Genomic DNA, 17,896 nt, shown 5'->3' on the forward strand with positions numbered 1-17,896 from the left:
GTCCTAAGTAGATATATTCGCCTACTACTTCCAGTATTTCGCTACCTAATGTAAACTCCTGTTCCTTCCCGAGGCTGTTGAACATTACCTTAGTCTTCTGCATATTGATTTTCAAGCCTACCTTTCTACTTTTCCTGTCTAGGTCATCAATCATTATTTGCAGTTCATCTCCCGAGTTGCTTAGCAAGGCAATGTCATCAGCAAATCGCAGATTACTGAGGTATTCTCCATCTAGCCTTATCCCTAACTGCTCCCATTCCAAGTCTCTGAATACTTCCTCTAAACAAGCTGTGAATAGTACTGGGGAGATTGTGTCTCCTTGCCTAACACCTTTCTTTATGGGAATTTTGTTACTTTCTTTATGCAGAACTATGGTTGCTGTGCAGCCACTATATATATCTTCCAGCACTTTCACGTACGGCTCGTCTACCCCCTGATTTCGCAATGCCTGCATCACCGCCGAGGTTTCAACTGAGTCAAATGCTTTTTCGTAATCAATGAATGCTATGTATAAGGGCTGGTTATATTCCGCGCATTTTTCTATCACCTGATTGATGGTATGGATATGATCGATAGTAGAGTACCGTTTCCGAAACCCTGCTTGATCCTTTGCTTGATTGCAGTCTAAGGTTGTCCTGATTCTAATAGCGATTACCTTAGTAAATACCTTATACGTAACAGACAGTAAGCTGATTGGTCTGTAATTTTTAAGGTCCTTAGAGTCCCCTTTCTTGTGAATGAGGATAATGTTTGCATTCTTCCATGCTTCCGGTACCGTCGATGACACCAGGCACTGCGTATACAGGGTGGCCAGTTTTTCTAGCACGATATCCCCCCCGTCCTTCAGCAAATCTGTAGTTATCTGATCCTCTCCAGCTGATTTCCCCCTTTTCATAGTTTCTAGTGCTTTCTTGACCTCGTCCTTCGTCACTGGTGGAACGTCTGACTGTTTTTCCCTACCGCCAATCTCATTACGGTCCTGACTACTTTGGCTGCTGTAGAGATCTGTATAGAACTCCTCGGCTACTTTGACTATCTTGTCCATATTAGTGATGACGTTGCCCGCCTTGTCCCTTATCGCATACATCTGGTTTTTGCCTATGCCCAATTTCTTCTTTACCGCTTTAAGGCTTCCCCCGTTCTTTACAGCATGCTCAATTTTCTCCATGTTATACTTCCTTATATCGGCCACCTTGCGCTTATTGATTAGCTTTGATATCTCGGCCAATTCGATCTGGTCTGTTGGATTGGAAGCTTTCATACTCTGCCGTTTCTTAATCAAATCTTTCGTCTCCTTAGACAGCTTACCGGTATCCTCTCTAACTATCCTACCGCCTACTTCTACCGCGCACTCAGTAATGATATCTCTGAAATTATTGTTCCTTGCCTCTAGGGTAATGTCGCCATCCTCAGTTAGAGCTGAATACCTATTCTGTAGCGAGATCCTGAACTCTTCTGCCCTCCCCCTCACCGCTAATTCGTTGATGGGTTTCTTTCTTACTAATCTATTGCGTTCCTTCTTCAGATTTAGGCTAATTCGGGACCTCACCATCCTGTGGTCACTACATCGAACTTTCCCGATTACCTCTACATCCTGCACAATGGCGGGGGTTGACCACATTATGAAGTCGATTTCATTTTTAGTCTCTCCGTTAGGACTTTTCCATGTCCATTTTCGGTTCTTCCGTTTGCTAAAGAAGGTATTCATGATTCGTAAGTTATTGCGCTCTGCAAACTCAACTAGTAACTCCCCCCTGCTATTCCTAGAACCAATGCCATAGTCACCTACTGCCTTGCCTCCTGCCTGTTTTTTCCCTACCTTGGCATTGAAGTCGCCCATTAGTACAGTATACTGCGTCTTTACTTTTCGCATTGCCGATTCTACATCACACACATCACATCATTCATATGATCACACACGCTTAACTTTGACCATGACTACTAGGCGTTGGCAGGTTACCTTCGCTTTGAAAGCTGGAGCTCTAAAACCGCGATTCCGCGTATTCATTTATTGCGAGAAAAGTTATCCCATCGATGTCAAATCAGCCGGAATCATTGCATCAATTTCCTGTATTTACGAAACCTAAACAATCAATAATGATTATAGTTATGATGTAAAAATAGGGGAACATTTTGGGAGCAACAATTCTTAACACTGTAACATATTACTAATTTCAATTGTATGCAAGAAGATTTTTTTTTCACCTAGCCTGAGTGATTAACTCATCGCTCTATGTTCTAGCTACATTTCACTGAAGACCAGTTTGAGCCGCCAATATTACACGAACTCGAAAAAAAAAACAGGCCAAACGCAGTTCCATCAATTTTCTCTCACCGACCTGTCCTGAAGTAAAGGAAGCCTCCTCGACACAGACATGAACCTCGCGCTGATAGTAGAGAGTTATTTCTGTGGCTTGCTCTTTTCCCACCTCCATTTATGAGAAAACAATAAAGTATAAGAATTCAAAGTCAATGTATAGTTGTCTCGTCAGATATTATGAGATAATAGAAATATGACTGACAATGTAAGTCAATGAAAATTGAAGTATAGCAATGGGTCATGGGGCGGCATCAGATTAAATAGTGATGGTTATGAATAGTGATAGGTAATGACGGTGACTGTTACAGATAATAATAGTAAATGATAGTAATAGGCCCGGATAGTGAGGTGATAGTGTTCGTTGCGGATAGTGACAGTTACGTAGGTCTCTGGCATTAGTAGATTTAGTGATAGATAGGATAGCGATAGTTAATGAATTGGCAGTTATATGCTTTCTCATTTCCGCACGTTGAAGACCTATGTGCACCTTGTAATTTTTTCATTTGATTGTTGCGTTCAATGAAATCAAGCTCTTTTACATAGCGCATGAGACCACAGCATGCTTGCCCAGAACTTCAGTGTGTCGGCAATAGGGCCCACCACTTCTCCCAGTGTACCCTGCTGTCTTTTAACCACACGCGAAGTCAGTGAGGGGCCGCGTACTCATAAAATTGTTTAATTCCTCCATCAGCATCATATCAAGACTGCCGTGGCAAACCTGTTCCTTGCCTCGAAGCAGCAAGGAACAGCTCAAAATTTGGTTTTATACAAAATTAACTAATTAACGCAGATTATCGCGGATCGCTAACTAGCACAGTGCCATTACACTTGGCCTAAGTTTTCCAACGGTATACGGTTCGATGTTGCAGCTAAAATTTAGATTTCAAGTGCAATTTACTAAATATGTATTAATTTGGCTCAGTAATTGATCGAAATACATTTACAATTAACCAATAATCTAATTTCATGGTTGATCACGTGACATATACTATGCTTAGAGAGATAGCTTGACAGTATAGCGAAATAGACTAAGTCCTGCTTTGACCTTCTCTGATCTTGAAGTTCAAAGCACCAGCCTGGATCGTTTTCCGAAGTTTTACCGCGGTGACAGATTTCACGCTCTAAAAAAAACGAACACAAAGTCAGAGGCAGTACTAGATTAAGTGCACAAAGTAAAACCTTATCATGAGACTTAAAAATTAAATGCGGTCTGTGTAGACCACATCATTTGCATAATTTATTGTGTACTAGATGTTCGTTCTTATTTATGATGTTCCCACCTACAATAATGCTCTTGTGAGGGCGCTGTAGGTACTGTGTATAAATAAATAAAAAAAGTGTCTGTAGAACAGAACTCGCCTGAAAGCTTTGTTTATCAGTATTCCGCATTCAAACAGTTCTAAGAAGAAACCATGCAATTCATGAACTTTACTTTCGGCATTCTCAATGCTTTTCTCGCAATTTTTCAAAAATTTTGTGCACTCCTGAAGCGCAGACCTGGCCCAAAAGCTCGCGCTTCACTCACTGCTGCGGCCGGCCGGCGGGCGTCAAGGAGAAAAAGCGTGTCGTGCGCAGCGCTCGCCGCCGCCGCGCGAGGAGAATCGAGGAGGAAAGCGCTGCGCGGAGGAGAGTGTGGCTACTTTCTAATTATTAAGGGTTTTTAGTGGAGTGTGTGGAGTGTAAAATCCCTTCATAATTTGAAAGTAGCGACAATCTCCTCTGCGCCGCGCTTTCCTCCTCGATTCTCCTCGCGCGGCGGCGGCAAGCGCTGCGCACGACACGCTTTTTCTCATTGTCACCCGCCGGCCGGCCGCAGCAGTGAGTGAAGCGCGAGCTTTTCGGCCAGGTCTGCGCTCCAGGAGTGCACAAAATTTTTGAAAAATTGCGAGAAAAACATTGAGAATGCCGAAAGTAAAGTTCATGAATTGATTGGTTTCTTCTTTGAACTGTTTGAATGGGGAATACTGATAAACAAAGCTTTCGGGCGAGTTCTGTGCTGTACACACTTTTTAAGTCACATGATAAGGTTTTACTTTGTGCACCTAATCCAGTACTGCCTCTGACTTTGTGTTTCTTTAGAGCATGAAATCTTTCACCGCGGTAAAACTTCGGAAAACGATCCAGGCTGGTGCTTTGAACTTCAAGATCAGAGATGGTCAAAGCAGGACTTAGTCTATTTCGCTACTGTCAAGCTATCTCTCTAAGCATAGTATATATCACGTGATCAACCATGAGATTTGATTATTAGTTAATTGTACATGTATTTTAATCAATTACTGGGCCAAATTAATTGATATGTAGTAAATTGCAAATAAAATCTAAATTTTAGCTGCAACATCGAGCCGTATACCGTTTGCAAGCTTAGGCCAAGTGTAATGGCACTGTGCTAGTTAGCGATCCGCGATAATCTGCGTTAATCAGGTAATTCTGTATACAACCAAATTTTGAGCTGTTCCTTGCCGCTTCGAGGTAAGGAACAGGTTTGCTACGGCAGTCTTGATATGATGCTGATGTAGGAATTAAATAATTTTATGAGTACGCGGTCACCCACTGACTTCGCGTGTGGTTAAAAGACACCAGGGTACACTGGGAGAAGTGGTGGGCCCTATTGCCGACACACTGAAGTTTTGGGGCAAGCATGCTGCGGCCTCATGCGCTATGTAAAAGAGCGTGATTTCATTGAACGCAACAATCAAATAAAAACATTACAGGGTGCACATAAGTCTTCAACGTGCGGAAATGAGAAAACATATAACTGCCAATTCATTAACTATCGCTATCCTATCTATCACTATATCTACTAATGCCAGTGACCTATCGTAACTGTCACTATCCGCAACGAACACTATCACCTCACTATCCGGGCCTATTACTATAATTTACTATTATTATCCGTAACAGCCACCATCATTACCTATCACTATTCATAACCATCACTATTTAATCTGATGCCGTCCCATGACCCATTGATATACTTCCATTTTCATTGACTTACGTTGTCAGTCATTTCTCCATTATCTCATAATATCTGACGCGACAACTATACATTGACTTTTAATTCTTATACTTTCTTGCTTTCTCATAAATGGAGGTGGGAAAAGAGCAAGCCACTGAAATAACTGACTACTATCAGCGCGAGGTTCATGTCTCTGTCGAGGAGACTTCCTTTACTTCAGGACAGGTTGGTGAGAGAAAATTGATGGAACTGCGTTGGGCCTCAGTTTTTTTTCGAGTTCGTGTAATATTGGCGACTCAAACTTGTCTTCAGTGAAATGTAGCGAGAACATAGAGAGCGATGATTTAATCACTCAGGCAAGGTGAAAAAAAAAATCTTCTTGCATACAATTGAAATGAGTAATATGTTACAGTGCTAAGAATTGTTGCTCGCAAAATGTTCCCCTATTTTTTACATCATAACTATAATCATTATTGATTGTTTAAATTTCGTAAATACAGAAAATTGATGCAATGATTCCGGCTGATTTGGCATCGATGGGAAGACTTTTCTCTCAGTAAATACGCGGAATCGCGGTTTTAGAGCTCCAGCTTTCAAAGCGAAGGTAACCTGCTGTTGTGCCGGTGGGGTTATCACACAGTAGCCCACCGTCAACAGGATTGTGCCAGTGGATCCCGCAATTGCCACCAATGTTGTGCCGGTGGGGTTATCACACAGTAGCCCACCGTCAACAGGGTAGTGCCAAGGAGTTGGTAACGCAGCGCTCGTCACCCGTTTCGTGAACGAGGGCTGTCAGCTCCCTGGGCGGTAGCGATTAATCCGAGTCGGCGTTGGTGAGATGAAGAAAAGGCTTTATACACTATTTACATGCATTTACACAAGGATTTCGGCACTGGGGCCGAAAACTAACATAGCCATACGCGACTGTTCTCGCGCAGTGACGGCCGGGGAGATTCCGCCGCGTCCGCACTGTCAGGGGGCGAACTGCTCCCGATGGACGCTAGTGACGAACTCACACTCGGAGTCTCGAACGGAAGCACTTGAGACTCCGTCGCCGAGAACCGTTGACGCTCAAAATGGTGCAATCCGACGGCAGCACTTTCGCAGGGCCAATGGGAGAGCTTGATGCGCTTTCGCTTCAAATATGCCGCGGAGCGAGAAGGGGTTCACCGTCAGGGCCACGGCGCGCCGTGCTGTCTGGACGTTCAGCTCATGTTGAAACACGTCGCTTCTCTCCCTTTGGTACGGCTCGCCTCCAGTGCACTGGTGCTTTGCAGAGAAGTATCTAGAGTTTGTGAAGTAGGCGTTAGCCGAAGAAGCCTGGCGTCCGGCTGAATTTCTGGGCGGCTTTGGCCAGGCACAACAGCACCCCCGCCATCAGACAATGCGCCGGGAAGACGAGCTGCTCGCATGTGGCTCGGATGCCGGGCGCGCTCGTTCGCCAGGTTTCTCCAAGCTCACGTACAGTGTCCGGGCGCCAGGTAGCCTCACGTGCCTCGGGTTCCACTCGCCAGGTCAGGATCTCTGCAGACAGCCTTGTTGCCGGGGCACGTCGATCAACTTAGCTCGGGTCGCTCCGATGCCCTTGCCACTCGCCACTGGTAACGGTAGACTTTTCTGCGGCTTGCAAAACCGATCGACAACAGGCAACACCCAACTCAAGCAAGTACCCTCGGTCACCCGTCAAACACCAGACAGAGGCAAAATTTCAAATTCAATTAGCTAAATTATTGTCCCCTTTTTGCTCCCACTACAACAAGAGACAAGTGTATAGGATGCAGTACACAAGGTTCAAACAACAATTTTGCATATTAAAGATACATTAAGTAGCAAGGAAAATTATCAATCAGTAATGGAAAAGAGTCTCCTTGAAATCGCTTGGACCGTAGACCATAACTGAGGAAGCAAGGAGGTCATTCAATTTTGCCCCGATCTGCCTAGAGCATTACCGTTAGCGACGAAACGCTCGTCGAAGGTAGCTGTGTCTCGAATGCATGACTCAAAGCATCCGAGTTCGCACTCTGTTGCACTCTTCCGCAGGCGGCAGAATGCGTAGCAGTATTCGGGCGGTTTGGCTCTCCTCCCTCCGCTACAGCCTCGACTGTCCATTTCTCTATGAGACCTTTCTTTCCACTTTGTGCGTGAAAGAACAGACGAGCACAAGTTACTCGCTTTGTTGAACGATCTGTCTCGTTCCTTACGCTTTGCGCACCAATCGCGCATTTTCTCAGCACGGGTGCATTTGTGCCGCTGAGATCGCCGCTTCTTTTCCTTTCGCAATCGTTTGTGTTTTCTCACCTTTCGGTGACAGCATTCTTTCATGCACTTGCCTTTCCGCTTTTTTCGGCGGCTGCACTTGAATGATTGCTTTCTTTCTTTTGGTGCCTGCTCTTTCAAGCTCCCGGTAACCGGAGCGGGTATGGCGCCGACATCGTCGGAGTGCGGTGCCGCGTCTACATCGCGGCCAGCAGCGCGTGACTCACTGCCAGTCGCGTCCGAACAAGGACAAGGCTCGCTCACGCCAGCCCCCGAGCTAGGCATATCCTCTGCAGGCCCGCCACTCAAGTTACACTGATCTGCCGGTGTGCCGCATCGCTCAGCGCTAACCGGCGCACGATCACATTCGTCCGACAGCTGCGGCGCTTCGGATCGCGTGAGGTCCATGTTCGCACTACGGTTATTGTTTTCGCCAATACAATTGAGCGCGTCAGGACAGGAATATTCATGGCTCCTGTCTAGTCGCTCGCTGTTGTGGCTCTCGACAGTGTCCGCGTCATCGTTCTGCCTTAGCTGTTCAACACTTGTGAGTTGCGCAGTTTCCATGAGCGCAACTTCGTTTTTCTGTGTGTCATGATCTACGTCGACTCTGACTTCGGAAATTGCCAATTTGTCGTCTCCTAGCCTGACTACATCTCCGCCACGCTGTACAACTGCTGCTTCTGAGTTGTCAGGCGGTTGAGTTACTGCCAATTCCCCACTCTCGATTGGTGGAATCGGATTGCTTACAGCTACGTGAGGCGGCGTGCAGGACGGTGTCACTGCGGATTTCTCGCCGATGGAGTCGGCTCCAACCGTCTCAGCTGCCAGTGGCTTGACCAAGGTAACCCTAGACACTTCTGTTCGAGACTCGATCAGCTCGCTGCTGCGGTCGCTTTGCTCGGCCGCTTCCCCAAGTTGTGTCTCATTCTCTGGTGCAAGCACAATTTGCTCCGAGACTTCCTGACTTTCTAGCCATTCGCTTACAGCGGCTTTCAACTGATACGCCAAATCGAAGTACGTTTTGGTACAGTTTTTCTCACGCTGATACCTGTCCCTAAGTTCCATTGGTGACAGCCGATGTCTTTTCAGTAATGACTCTTTCAGGTAATCGTAGCTTTTCAAGTCAACATCTATCACGCGCTTGATTTCTTCCGACGCCTCAGCGGAGAGAATAGCTACCAATTTTTGTGCCCAAGTATCTCGCTCGAAGCGCTTACTTTTGCAGACACGCTCGAAATCTTCCAAATACACTGCCATATCCTCGGCGATGAGGAACGGTGGTGGACAGTTTCGCGGTATTGAACCGTTACAATGAATGGCATTAAAAGCTTTAATCTTTTCCACGCTCATTCTATGTGCTGAAACCTCCAGCTGCATCAGTTGCCATACGCGGGCGTCCTCTTTCTCGTGACGTTGTTGTTGTTGTTGTTGTTGTCCAAATAACTTATGGCACATACCCACAGAGGGGGATCGGCCAAGAATTGGGTAGCAAAGATTTTTTTTTTTTTTTTTTTTTTTTAATATACTTGCATAAAAAAAAAATGATTTGAGGGGTAGAGCAAAGGAAACAAAACGGGAGATAAGTGAAATATAAAATGAAAAGTGGTAACACTCACGGGAGATTGACACTACAATTTTAGAGCAAGTGATGTTTAAATATTTAGCAAGGCAAACGATTTGAGTCAAGTAAAAAATTTTGCATGGCAGTTAACACAGACCTGTGACTGTGCCCAAGGATTGTGGCGCCAAATGATAACAATGTCGGGCTGCTTAAACTAAGGCCAAGCTGTTGCAATGGCCTTTCCATCAACTGCTTTCTCAGCGTAGTAAAGCGGCGGCAAAACAATAAAAAGTGATCTAATGTTTCTTGTTCACCGCAAAATGCGCAGACGGGAGACAGTGCCAAACCAGACCTGTAAAGATAGAAATTTAAAGGTGGGATACGGCATCGCAGCCTTGTTAGTGAAATCTCAAGTTGCCGTGAATGACATAATTTTCTATTCCAAGAATAATTTAGATGCAGGTAGTCATCAGATCTTAAAAGATGTCCATTTTTCATATTTAATAGGACGTTTCTTCGAAACCTCGCTGCGGTGATGTACGCGGTCGCCGGAAGGATAGATAATACGGGGCCATTAAGGGACTCTTTTGCCAAATTGTCAGCATATTCATTTAAAGTCACATTGCTGTGGCCTGGAACCCATACCATATGTACAATTTTCAAATGTCTAGGGATCAGGGAGACAAAGGTTTTTACTATTGCAGAATCCACCGACGAAGAGAGAGATGAACACAAGGATAGAGAGTCGGAAATTACTGCCACTTTAGAAAAAGAGGAGTCTAATTTTCGTAAAGCGAGTACCACCGCCAGAAACTCTGCCTCAAAAATTGGGGTGAAGTCCGGAAGCCGGACAGAAAAAGACCAGTCTAAATGTGGACAATATATACCAACACCCGCCTTTTCATTACTTTGAGATGCGTCAGTAGCTACAACTAAACTAGCAGAAAGACTTCTTAAATGGTCTTCTAATAATCCGTTTAGAATAACGGATGATAAGTTTTTAGCATTATTCGGGAATATGTCGTCAAAGACAATTTTAATAGATGAACCGATGGTTTGTATGGGTAGAATACTAGGAAGGGAAACATTTAAAGGGTCCAGCAAATTTTTGACCATAACAACCTGCGGGGTGTGAAATTTAGACCAATGGACACCGAAAAAGGAGGTCGGTTGACAGCAAAAAATAGACATAGATCGGTGAAACTCTGATTCATATATCCTTAAGTACGTCTGAACGGTTAGAATTTGTAATCTATATATCAAGGGTGGAATCCGGGCTTCAAGGTAGAGCACATTGTTGGCAACAAATTTTGGAAGTCCCAGACACAACCTAAGTGCTTCTCGCTCCAACAGAACTAGCGGTCGAATTTTATAAGTTGCTGATCCAGAAAACAAGACTGAACCAAACTCTAAAATTGGACGCACATACATAATATAAATCATTAAAAGGACATCTCTCCGCATTCCAGACCTGGGACGACTAATTCGGCGCAACATGCCCACGGCCCGAGCCCCTTTCGTAGCAATATGGTTAATGTGGGGCTGCCATGAAAGATTATCATCATAAGTGACCCCTAAATACTTTAATGATTTTACCTGTGGTATTATTTGCTGCTGATACATTACAGACATACTTACAGAATCTTTTATGTTAAATACGAGGACTGCGCTTTTGTTGACATTTAATGTGAGACGCAAGCCACACAACCAATTCTCAATAGAGTTTAGGTACGTTTGCAAGTGGAGATAAAGGGATTGAATATCCGATGCAGTTGCAAAAAACGCAATATCATCCGCATATACGTAAGTGCGAACGTCATAATTAACTGGTATTGAGCTGAGTAGTATGTTGAAAAGGACTGGTGAAAGGACTGCTCCTTGCGGCACTCCCCTGGCTTGCTTATATCTGCCAGAATGGACGCCATTTAGTGCACAGTAAAATTCTCGGTTTTGGAGGAATTCAGATATCCAGGCTACTAAATAATGTGGAAACTGAAGAGATTTCAATTTTTGCAATAGAATGCTATGCTCAACGCTATCATAGGCCTTGGCTATATCTAGCGTTATCAACGCAGCGTACATTTTTTGGCGTCGCGCTAAAAGAACTCGACTTTCGAGATCAGCATGCGCATTCCAGATGGAACACTTTTGACGGAAACCAATTTGGCAAGGGCTGAGGATATTTTCTTTATTCATGAATTCCGAAACACGTATAAGTATGACTCTTTCAATTAATTTTGCAATGTTTGATGTTAATGCAATTGGTCTAATATTATCAATGGACAAGGCACCGCCTTTATTCTTAAGTAAAGGAATTATTTTGGCAAGTTTCCATTCTGGGTGTATCCAAGCATGTTTAATGGAATAATTTACTAGCTCTAATAACGTCTGAGGTGACTCGTCAAAAAGAATTTTTAACATTTTTGAAGTTACTTTATCAGGACCGGGAGCAGCGGCTGGTAATCTCATAACTATAGGAGAAAGCTCAGAAACGGAAATTTGGGGATCATAATTAACTGGTTCCATTGGCATTACAGGTATCGAGCCCGAAGGAAGTGCAGACGAGAAACGCTTCTCCAGTCCTTTGGCAATTGTTTCAATTGTGTCTATTGCTTCATGTGGAGTCAAAATGAAGGAATGTAGATTTTGTGCGTGCGGAATCTTTTTCCGCGAGCGTAAAAAACCAAAAAGAGCAGTTCGATTGCCAGATTTAGAAAGGAAATCAAAATGCTTAGCATCATACTCGTCCTTCGCTTTTGCAACTGTACGTTTAAAAGTAGCAGCAATGAACTTGTAATCCTGCCAGTTTTTCGGGCACTGGTTGTGGAGAAGCTGTTTCCATGCCGCCTTTCTACGTCTGTATTCTCGGGAACAATCAGCATTCCACCAAACAGCTGAAGTATTCCCCTTTGAGCTCCGTACCAAGATCTCAGACTTCTTACGGCAATCCTCAATCACCGAGCATAGGCGTTTTGATTTTTCTTCTTCATCCGTGTTAGTCAATGACTCAAGATTAGAGCGTAACGTTGACTGAAAGTTATTATAGTTTATAAATGACTTCAACTGAGAAGTCGCTGGAGTTACAGGGTGATTAACCTCAAACGCAATCGGTATGTGGTCACTAGAGGTGCCACAATCAAGTGTCGACCAATTATTAACGAAGAGACTGGGAGAGGTAAAAGTTAAATCTAACACAGATTTACTGTGTTTTCTTATAAATGTGGCCGAACCCGAATTTCTACAGGAAAAGTTATTATTTGTTATCCAATCCCAAAGACGCTTGCCACAACTATCTGTCTTGTAGCCCCATGACACATGATGCGAATTAAAATCACCAGCCAGAAGAACTGAGTTTCGACAATTAACTAATAGTAGATCTAGAGGTTTTGTATCTTGTACACCGCTAGGGAAATAAGCATTCACTAAGGAAAACGGACAGTGCCCAGGAATTTCAAAGTCTAGGGCCAATAACTCACAATCTATAGAAGATAACTGGAAAGAAATCTTAGCCCTGTGACAGAATTTTGTACAGACAAATATAATTAAACCTCCTCCTTTTGATTGGCGATCTTGTCGGAATGAATGATAATTTTGTAAATAGAAATGCTTTTCGGCTGTTAGCCAAGTTTCTTGCAAAATAATTATGTGTGGATTATATTGAGAAGAAATGTAAACTAAATCTGTTGAAGCTGTTAGAATTGAACGACAGTTCCACTGGATAACTCTTAGTGCCCCTATGATTGTGAAATCTTGGCAGCCGCAACTGCCTGCCCCAAAATATTATCCTTTGGCTTTAATGTATGCTGATGTTTCTTTGATTTTGGTTGGGACCGCGGAGAAGAATGATTGGACATGGGAGACCCACACCGTTTTAGAATTCTCACATCTGATTCTACCATCTCTGCGTCATCAATGTTTTCATCGTCATCTGGGAGAGCAGCCTTGTTAGGCGAAGCAACAGTAGTGCTTTCAAGCAGTTGAGAGCTTTCAGAGGGCATATTTGCTATGAAAGGGGCTGTTCCTGATTGCAGGGCTTGCGTTAGCTGAACTGCCAGAACGTTAGAAAAACACTCTGTGACAGTAGCAACTATTCGGTCGACCATTTTATTCATTGATGCTTCCACTGCAGTCATTATCGCCTTTGAGATTGATGCATCCATAGGCACACCTGATCGGGCTGACACACCTGCATAACCGTGTAATCGGTCCTTAACTTCTATTACAGCGTCACGACGCGAACAGCGTTTTCTATCTATTACCTCTAGAATTTGCAGCTCCTGTTTTCGAGATGGACACTCCAAGGAGTTTGCAGCGTGGGCTCCACCGCAAAGGCAGCATTTGTCGTGTTGTTGTGAACATGATGACGAATGATGACCATCGCCACATTTTGAACACCGCACGGAGGACTTACAACCACGAGCACTGTGACCATATCGCCAGCAATTAGTGCACTGCAGTGGCTTAGAATCAAGAGGATCCACACGGAAGATCAATGGCCATGCTTTTATCTCTGACGGGCATGAAGTTCCCGCAAATGTGGCAATCACCGACTCTGTTGGTACCCGCGTATTATTAACCTCCCGGCTGCAACGGTACACCGCTACCACACCAGCCGCCGAAAGAAGGTCGAGGGTCTCAGCTGGAGTTAAAGAAGAGTCTACTCCTCGGACTAATCCCTTTGTGCATGCAAGATGAGTAGGGATAAAGCTGCTCACCTGAAGTGATCCAAATGAATTGCATTTAAGCAGATCCTTCACGCAATTGAGGTCTGGAGATCGGCACAGTATCCCGCCACGCCCAAACTGCCTCACTTCTGTGATCGAGTCATACAGGGTAGAGGCTGCCTGGAGAGCAGCTCGAACAGTCCCAGGGTTATTCATTTTAATAAATCCGCCATCCTTGGGCACCAGCGCCACAGGAATGTTTGGAACGCCAGATCGTTGGAACGTTTCCAGAGGTAGATCGTGAGGAGTAATGAAAGCCGACCAGGGGGAGCGCCCCTGGCCGGGAGACTGCGTAGACATCACTTTATAGTTACAATCTCTCTGCGAGCGTTATATCAACACGGTGAAAAGCGCAAATGCGCAGGGGAAAACAGAAAAAAGAGGACTAGCCGCCCAATACTTAGCCGATTCACGCCTTCTGCTCGTAGTGGTGCCCTAATACTAAGCCTGGTGGTGGGCTACACAGTGGGTGGGTGGGCTACACGTTCCCTACGTTCACGATCCTCTTTCTTTTTTCTCTCTTGAATATCATCCCAGGCCTCGCGGCTTCCACAACCGTCACTTCTTCTGCCTGCATGATCTCAAGAATTTCCTTTTTTCTTTTTGTTGAGCCCAAATCAATGCCCAACTCATCACAAATTTGGAGAAGTTCTCTGACCTTGTAACTCTCCATCTTTTACCGGCCTCTTGTTTGGCGTTTTAGAATAGTGTACTATACGTTCGCTATCTCGCTCCTAGCAAGAGATGCGCAAGCCTTTCTCAAACTGATTGCCCTGTCAGCATCCCTTGGTTTTCAAAACACTTCCTGTAGGCTTGAAACACGCAAGGTTAACACAATGCTACGCTCAGCCTTTCTCTAAGCTACCCTGTGTGTTAGAGAAGTCTGGCGTTTGAGGGAAACTTCATGGTACTCACCGCGCCGAGGTGCCTGACGCCGGTCGATCCCGCAGCTGCCATCCAATGTTGTGCCGGTGGGGTTATCACACAGTAGCCCACCGTCAACAGGGTTGTGCCAGTGGATCCCGCAACTGCCACCAATGTTGTGCCGGTGGGGTTATCACACAGTAGCCCACCGTCAACAGGGTAGTGCCAAGGAGTTGGTAACGCAGCGCTCGTCACCCGTTTCGTGAACGAGGGCTGTCAGCTCCCTGGGCGGTAGCGATTAATCCGAGTCGGCGTTGGTGAGATGAAGAAAAGGCTTTATACACTATTTACATGCATTTACACAAGGATTTCGGCACTGGGGCCGAAAGCTAACATAGCCATACGCGACTGTTCTCGCGCAGCGACGGCCGGGGAGATTCCGCCGCGTCCGCACTGTCAGGGGGCGAACTGCTCCCGATGGACGCTAGTGACGAACTCACACTCGGAGTCTCGAACGGAAGCACTTGAGACTCCGTCGCCGAGAACCGTTGACGCTCAAAATGGTCCAATCCGACGGCAGCACTTTCGCAGGGCCAATGGGAGAGCTTGCTGCGCTCTCGCTTCAAATATGCCGCGGAGCGAGAAGGGTTCACCGTCAGGGCCACGGCGCGCCGTGCTGTCTGGACGTTCAGCTCATGTTGAAACACGTCGCTTCTCTCCCTTTGGTACGGCTCGCCTCCAGTGCACTGGTGCTTTGCAGAGAAGTATCCAGAGTTTGTGAAGGAGGCGTTAGCCGAAGAAGTCTGGCGTCCGGCTGAATTTCTGGGCGGCTTTGGCCAGGCACAACACTGCCAACGCCTAGTAGTCATGGTTAAAGTGAAGCGTGTGTGATCATGTGAACACCTTCTGCACATTGGCCGTATTCCTGATAAAACGAACGCATACTTTTTAACATACGCGTGCGTTGAAGCATGGCAAGACACATTCAAGAACGGAAAAAAAAATGCAGTACGACCTAACTAGTGCAGATTACTCGCAATACCTCGGGTTTACTTGCCAAAATTTTTCAGGGCCAGAATTCTTTGCTCCCGAGTAACCGACGCGCACTACAAGTACAAGCTGGAAAGACTAGCTCCTCTACAAGCCCAAATTTCGATTTTTAGTGAAGGAGGCCAGGGATCCTAGCATAATCGCGACAAATGCAATCGTGAGACTGTAATTTTCCAGTTATCTCTGACAGCAAAAAGCAGATTACAGTGCCCTATTTCTGACTGCACAGAAGTCGACATCGTGTTAAAGGATGGAGCCTTGGAGCCTCGCAGAATATTCAGCATGCTGCAGAGGACAACCTTATTTTTATACAATGAACACGTTGCCGCCGGAAAAATATTGAGGAGCAAGCAGGAATGAAAAAACGCAGCGTCAGGGGACGCGTTATTACGGGGAGTGAGAAAGGCACCTTACGTCGCAAACAACTCTGTTCTTTCTAGGAATAAACTTCTTTCGACTAATCTTGTGAATCCATTGACTCGTGCGCAAGCCGTCACGCTTGTCTTGAGGTATCATGAGTACCGCATAACAATCTTCAGGCCGCTTGCTGCAGTTGTACGCGCAACAGAACGGCATAGAGCTTGCACGCTGCAATAAAAGTACAGCGCGCAATATTCGCTTGCCGAGACTAGGAGAAAAATGGCGCGAAGGACAAAGAAAACACGAGGAAAACGCCGGACGCGCGTTGGTTTCCAAGGGCAACGGCAGGGAGACCAATCGTCGGTCAGGAAATCGGGCGGAGAACCGGCCTTCAGCGAAGGGGCGCGCAAGGGGCGAGGAGGAGGCGAGGAGGTAGCGCGGCGGCGGCAAAGTTCAATCGTTGGCGTAACTTTCAAAGCATCAAGGGGTTTTAGTGGAGTGCAGCGTTCAGCGCCGCCAACGGCGGCGTCGGCTAATCTGAGGCGGCCGGCGCGGTCGGGTTGCGTTCGCCGTTGTACGGCGGGAAGCATCTCGGCTCTCATTTTCTGCGGTTTTAAGGCAATCAAATGCCTTCAGAGCTACTTCCGAAAACCAATACTGGCAAAAGGACACCGCCTGTTCGAGAATGGTCATGTTTAGAACGTGAATTGTGTCGACGTCACCGCGAAGTGTGCGCCGCTCGCGACGGAACACCCGCGCGCACAACTTTGAATTTCGCGTGAGTAGACCGAGATTTTTTTTTTGTAATTCATTGCCTTAAGGCATCAGTCGGATATGTGATGATGAATTAAGAAACTAATAAATTATTGAAAACATTGAAAGTTCAGAGAGAACCTGAGAACAGATTGAGCAAAGTAGAGTTCTGGGCTAGTTGGTAATACATGATAAGTGGAAGGCTTAGCGCGGAAGAAACAATGACAAGAGAGGCACACAGGACGAGCGCTAACTTACAACTGAAAATTGGAAGGGAAAATGTACGAATTCGAGGAAAAATATGTGCGCATGCTCTATAAAGCCCTGAATTTACATGACTGGAAAGATAATTCAAGATAATCTAGGGCCACCCAAGATTATATTGGGTGGCCCTAGATTATCTTGAATTAACTTTCCAGTCATGTAAATTCAGGGCTTTATAGAGCATGCGCACATATTTTTCCTCGAATTCGTACATTTTCCTTTCCAATTTTCAGTTGTAAGTTAGCGCTCGTCCTGTGTGCCTCTCTTGTCCTTGTTTGTTCCGCGCTAAGCCTTCCACTTATCATGAGAAGAGATTGATCGCCGTTTCTTCTTTTTTTTTGTTCTTGCTGTTTGATTACAGCAGCATAACAATTTTCTCGCGGTTGCGCTTTACAGTTTAATACCATGACGAACACGTTTGTTCGTGGTGCACCTTTAGACAGTGCCGCGGAGGTTACAGGAGGCATGGTGCTGTACCCGCTACGGATGTCGTGGCGATTGCAAGCACTGTGTGGTTGTAGCGTGCGTCATCAACGAAAACTGCAGCATTTGGTCACCGAGGCCCCGGCCTCCGTCTCATAGGTCTGCGTGTCGGGGGCGGGGAGTAGGGGGCCTCCTGTTTAAGTGGAAAAATAAAGTTCTTAACAACAACAATGGCATGCATTTTATACCTCCGTACCACAAGCTTGGGGAAAGCCGGCGGGAAATGCTGGTACTCAACGGCAAAGCTTCACTAAATGAGGTCGCTAGAGTTAGGATTTTTTACGGTTGCTACTAATGATGGA

The 17,896-nt window shown here is 45.5% G+C and overlaps 1 pseudogene; it reads right to left on the reverse strand.

Moving 5' to 3' along the window:
* LOC146210039 (uncharacterized) overlaps positions 1-17,896 on the reverse strand; it is a 28,371-nt pseudogene that overhangs the window by 3,134 nt on the left and 7,341 nt on the right.

Source organism: Amblyomma maculatum, chromosome 1 (assembly GCF_055883805.1).
Source record: "Amblyomma maculatum isolate TAMU_Amacu chromosome 1, ASM5588380v1, whole genome shotgun sequence".
Lineage (NCBI taxonomy): Eukaryota > Metazoa > Arthropoda > Arachnida > Ixodida > Ixodidae > Amblyomma > Amblyomma maculatum.